Below are 6,334 nucleotides of genomic sequence, written 5' to 3'. Positions count from 1 at the left end.
CCCCTAGTGATTTCCTTTATATATGTGTGGCTTTATAGGTTGGGTTAATAAAACTCCGCTTTGTAAGTAGAAGCCCCCATGGAACCACACATGATGTCAAAAAGAACAGAGACCCCGCTTTAGCTGAGGCTCCGGTTTATTATATAATATATACATTGTCATAAGTATGTACATAAGAAGAGCCTATGGCTCAAGTATAGTAAGGACGAAGGAGAGCTATATTCCATGGCCACTGGGTCTCCTCCTCCGATTTGCGTGAGTCTTTGTGCTCTCGAACATCGATAAGGTAGTATGACCCGTTGTGCAGGTTTTTGCTGACAACAAAAGGTCCTTCCCAAGGTGGGGATAACTTGTGCATATCAGTCTGATCCTGGATGAGCCGGAACACCAGATAGCCTTCTTGAAAAGTTCTGGTCTTAACCCGGCGGCTGTGATAACGTCGTAGATCTTGTTGATAAATCGCCGACCGCGCCGCTGCGAGGTCACGCTCCTCATCTAACAGGTCCAGTGAGTCCTGACGTGCCTTCTCATTTTCAGCTTCAATGTAAGCCGCCACACGGGGTGAGTCATGACGGATGTCACTAGGGAGAACCGCCTCTACTCCGTAAACCATGAAGAAAGGCGTGTAACCCATAGATCTATTTGGTGTGGTGTTGATACTCCATAATACGGAAGGTAACTCCTCCACCCAACAACCCAGCGTCCGCTTTGAAGGAACCAGAAGCCGGGGTTTAATACCTCTCAAAATTTCTCGATTTGCCCTCTTTGCTTGACCATTAGACTGGGGGTGAGCCACTGACGCTACATCAAGTCGGATGTGCTCACATTGACAAAATTCCTCCATATCACCCTTCGACAGATTAGTACCGTTATCAGTTATAATGCTGTGTGGAAAGCCAAACCGGAATATCACCTTTTTGATGAATTGGACCACCGTGGCTGCATCACACTTACTGACTGGCTCTGCCTCTACCCACTTGGTAAACTTGTCAACCGCCACCAACAGATGGGTCTTTTTATCCTTGGATCTCTTAAAGGGTCCAAACATATCGAGCCCACAAGTTGCAAACGGCCAAGTGATTGGAATCATTCTCAACTCCTGAGCCGGAACATGAGCGCAACGTGCAAATTTCTGACAACCGTCACACCTTTTTACTAAATCCTCAGCATCAGCATGAGCCGTCAACCAATAGAAGCCGTGACAAAAAGCCTTAGCCACCAAAGATTTTGAACCGGCGTGGTGACCACAATCTCCTTCGTGGATTTCTCGCAAAATCTCACAACCCTCTTGAGGAGACACACAACGCTGAATCGCTCCTGTGACGCTCTAATGATGTAGCTCCCCGTTGATAATGGTCATTGACTTGGATCGCCGGATTATCTGCCGGGCCAAGGTCTCATCATACTTTAACTCGCCCCGGTTCATGTAAGCCAGGTACGAGATTGTCCAATCCGGTATAACATGCAAAGCCGCCACCAACTAGGCCTCCGGGTCAAGAATAGCCAACTCCTCCTCTGTCGGTATCTTGACCGACGGATTATGAAGTACCTCAAGGAAGACATTAGGTGGCACTAGTTTACACTGAGAGCCTAGACGACTTAAAGCGTCCGCTGCTTCATTCTTTCTCCAGTCTATATGGTCAACTTGATAGCCCTTGAAATGACCAGCCACTATGTCCACCTCTCGTCGATATGCCGCCATGAGTGGATCCTTAGAATCCCAAGTGCCAGATACCTGCTGAGCCACCAGGTCCGAGTCACCGAAACACTTAACCCGGCTTAAGTTCATCTCCTTAGCCATCCGCAGACCATGGAGTAAGGCCTCATACTCAGCTGCATTGTTAGTGCAAGGGAACATTAAGCGGAGAACATAACAAAAATTGTCACCTCGTGGGGAAGTTAATATGACTCCAGCCCCGAGCCCTCCAACTGTCTAGACCCATCAAAGTGAACGGTCCAATATGTGTTATCTGGCTTTTCCTCCGGTGCCTGCAACTCTGTCCAATCATTGATGAAGTCCACAAGTGCTTGGGATTTGATTGTTGTGCGAGGCGTATATTTTATCCAGTGAGGTCCAAGCTCAATAGCCCATTTGGCAATCCGGCCAGTTGCTTCTCTGTTTTGAATGATATCTCCCAGAGGGGCTGAACTGACCACTGTGATAGGATGACCCTGAAAATAATGCTTGAGCTTTTGGCTTGCCATGAAAACCCCATACACCAGCTTCTGCCAATGTGGATACCTCTGCTTTGACTCGATAAGCACCTCACTGATGCAATAAACCGTCCGTTGAACCGGATACTCCTTTCCAGCCTCCTTGCGCTCCACAACAATAGCCACACTAACAGCCCAGGCATCAGCAGCCACATATAGCAATAAGGGCTCTTTATCGACTAGAGCCGCAAGGACTGGCGGTTCAGCTAACTGTCTCTTCAAATCCTCAAACGCTTTATCAGCCGCATCGCTCCAGACAAAGTCATCTGTTTTCTTTAGCAACTGATATGAAGGGATAGCCTTCTCCCCAAGACGACTGATAAAATGGCTTAAAGCCGCAATCCGGCCTGCCAGACGTTGAACGTCATTGATACATGCCGGTTTAGCCAGAGAGGTGATAGCTGTGATCTTCTCCGGATTAGCCTCAATACCCCTGCTGGACACTAGAAAACCCAAAAGCTTGCCTGCCGGAACACCAAAGACACATTTGGCCGGATTAAGCATCATCTTATAATCCCGAAGGTTATCAAAGGTTTCCTTCAAGTCATCTATCAATGTTTCCTCCTTCCTAGATTTCACCACAATGTCATCCACATAAGCATGAACATTGCGCCCAATCTGTTTATGAAGACAATTCTGAACACAGCGTTGATAAGTTGCCTGTGCACTCTTGAGCCCAAAAGGCATGGATACATAGAAGAAGGCTCCAAAGGGAGTTATGAAGGCTGTCTTCCCCTTTTCCTTAACTGCCATTTTGATCTGATGATAACCAGAATAAGCATCCAGAAAACACAAACGGTCACAACCCGTTGTAGCATCAATAATCTGATCAATGCGCGGGAGAGCAAAGGGATCAGCTGGATAGGCCTTGTTCAAGTCTGTGTAATCCACACACATACGCCAAGTGATGTTTTTTTTAAGTACCAGCACCGGATTAGCTAACCACTGAGGGTGAAAAACCTCCACGATAATCCCTGCTACCAAAAGCCGGGCTACCTCCTCACCAATAGCCTTACGCCTCTCTTCGTTGAAGTGGCGGACAAACTGCCTGACCGGTTTAAACTTAGGATCTATGTTAAGGGTGTGCTCAGCGAGTTCCCTCGGTACACCTGGCATGTCAGAAGGCTTCCATGCAAAGATGTCCCGATTCTCATGGATGAACTCGATGAGCGCGCTTTCCTATTTGGGATCCAGGTTAGCGCTAATGTTAAACTGCTGAGATGAATCACTAGGAACAAAATCAACCATTTTAGTGTATGCAGCCGATTTAAATGTCAGCACTGGATCATGCTCTGTAGTTGGCTTCTTCAGAGAAGTCATATCTGCCGGATCAACATTGTCCTTATAAAACTTCAGCTCCTCTGTGGCACAAACCGATTCAGCATAAGCCGCATCACCCTCTTCACATTCCAAAGCAATCTTCCTGCTCCCATGTACTGTGATGGTCCCCTTATGACCCGGCATCTTAAACTGTAGATAAACATAACACGGCCTCGCCATGATCTTGGCATAAGCCGGTCGTCCGAACAGGGCATGATACGTACTCTTGATTTTCACCACCTCAAAAGTCAATGTTTCTTACCTTGAATCATGATCATCTCCAAAAGCAACCTCTAGGGCTATCTTGCCAACTGGGTATGCCGATTTACCAGGCACCACTCCATAAAAGACCATATTCGACGGTTTAAGATTCTTGTCTGTCAGCCCCATGCGACGGAAGGTATCATAGTAAAGGATATTGATACTGCTCCCTCCATCCATAAGAATTTTAGTAAACTTGTAACCCCTGACTTGAGGAGCCACCACTAAGGCCAAATGACCCGGATTATCAACATGGGGCGGATGATCCTCCCGACTCCATAAAATGGGTTGTTCAGACCAGCGCAAATACTGAGGTACCGCCGGTTCAACGTAGTTCACAGCCCTCTTGTGAAGCTTCTGGTCGCGCTTACACAAGCTGGTGGTAAAGACATGATACTGCCCACTATTCAACTGCTTTGGATTGCTCTGATAACCCGACTGCTGCTACTGATTCCCCTGATGATTGCAACCTCCCTGATTACCCTGATTACCTTGATTGCCATGTCCGGTCTGATGGCCTTGGAATCCTGAACCGGAGCTGCCGCCTCCATAACCCGGCCCATGAAAACCGCCTCCTGAACCGCCGGGCGGGCCATTGTTGTATTGGAATATATTGGAATTTTTGAACTCTCACATGATGAAGCAATCCTTCCAAAGATGCGAAGTTGGCTTCTCCTTTGATCCATGCTTTGGACAACGTTGATTTAACAGGCGCTCCAGATTAGGGCCTGACCCTCCGCCCCTCTGGGGCGGTTTGCCCTTACGATGCTGACCGTTATCCTGAGCATTGGTGTTAGCCACAAAGTCCAAACTATTATCTACCTTGCGCTTACCATTATTCCCGTATCCTGCCGGATTGTGCTGCTGCCCCTTGGTATTGCCGTTCTTTTTCCCCTTCCCCGGTTTGTCATCCTCAGATTCAGGGTCTCTGGTACTATCTGAATCGGCATATTTCACCAAAGCATCCATAAGGGTTGACATGTCATTGCAGTGACGTTTGAGCCTTCCTAACTTCAGTTTTAATGGCATAAACCGGCAATTTCCCTCCAACGTCAAAACAGTTGTATCCGCGTTGATGCGGTCCGACGAATGCAGAATAGCTGAGACTCGCTTCACTCAATGGGTTGTATCTCCATCCTCTTGAACACAAGCAGCCAGGTCCACAATCGACATAGGCTGCTTACAAGTATCCTTAAAATTCTGGATAAACCGGTTTTTCAACTCGGCCCATGACCCGACGGAGTTAGCCGGTAAGCTCTTTAACCAAGTACGAGTTGTTCCTTCCAACATCATGGTGAAATACTTAGCACACACCGCTTCATCCACATCCAGCATCTCCATTGCCATCTCATAACTCTCAACCCATGATTCAGGGGGTAAATCGGTAGTGTAATTGGGCACCTTGCGAGGGCCATCAAAATCCTTGGGTAGTCCTACATTGCGCAAGGCTGGGGTGAGACAGGGCACCCCCAAAGAACTGAAGACCACACCTGGCTCCACTGAGGTGGTCGGACGAACCGGAGTAGGCTGACGAGCTGTGTGCTGAGCTGCTAACTCGGCCTCTCGACGTGCTCAGCCATGATCCACCACATCTTGTGCATTGGCACTACCACCTGCCGGGTTACGGTGCCGCGCACTGCTTGATACAGTCGGTTCCTCAATATGCCTGCTGTAGCTCCGGCTTGGACGGCGGATGGAATGGATCATCTCATGACTATGCGAATAAGCCTGCTGCTGGGTTAAAGCTATTTGAAGGAGCTCTCTGGCCCGTCGTGTCTCGATCGCTACTGGTGATTCGCCGTCAATTGGGAGGGCTGCCAATCGTGAAGCGGCGGCCACAATGTTATCCAACAGGTTGGAGTAATGCCCCGGGGGCGTCAGAACGTACTGTGGTACAATGTTGTTCTGACGAGGCGGGTTCATCGTGCGCGGCTGAGCTGGTGCTCCTGCTACCGGTGCCTCAGTCCGGTTTACCATCGGATGGTTACTGGTTCCTGCTCCTGGCGTGTTGAAGAGATTTCTTGGCTCATAACCCGGCGGGAGGTGCGACCGGTATCTCCTCCTCATGACATCATCTAAGGCACTCTGATCCAGCCTAAGCCGGTAGGCCTGAGCTTCTAACTCGGCCCGTTCTGTAGCCATCCTAGCGTTCTCTGCTGCCAGGTCTGCTTTAGCCTGAGTTATCTGATATTTCACCTTTGCAATCTCCGCATTGTGCTGATCTCGGGTTGCTGCATCCACTTCTGCTGCCAGCAATGTTGCCAAAGCGTCAAACAAATCAGACAAAACCTGAGCCGGAGGCGGCGCAGAGCCCCCTGCTCCCGCTGGCGTTGTTGTTGCTGAACCAGAGATCATTGTCGCAGTGGTAGAAGAGTGTTGCGCTGGTTGTGTACCGGCCATGAAGACCGCGACCCAGCTTGGTAGATCGAGGGGTCCGGAATATTGTTGCCATCGGAACCTCAGCTAATCCGGTCGTCTTGCAGCTAATATAGCGACTCGGTCTCTCCGGTTGAAGACTCATCATCAGAACAGACAACGG

Source organism: Triticum urartu, chromosome 3, assembly GCF_003073215.2.
Source record: "Triticum urartu cultivar G1812 chromosome 3, Tu2.1, whole genome shotgun sequence".
Classification (NCBI taxonomy): Eukaryota; Viridiplantae; Streptophyta; class Magnoliopsida; order Poales; family Poaceae; genus Triticum; species Triticum urartu.
Note: the sequence above shows the minus strand (reverse complement) of the source record.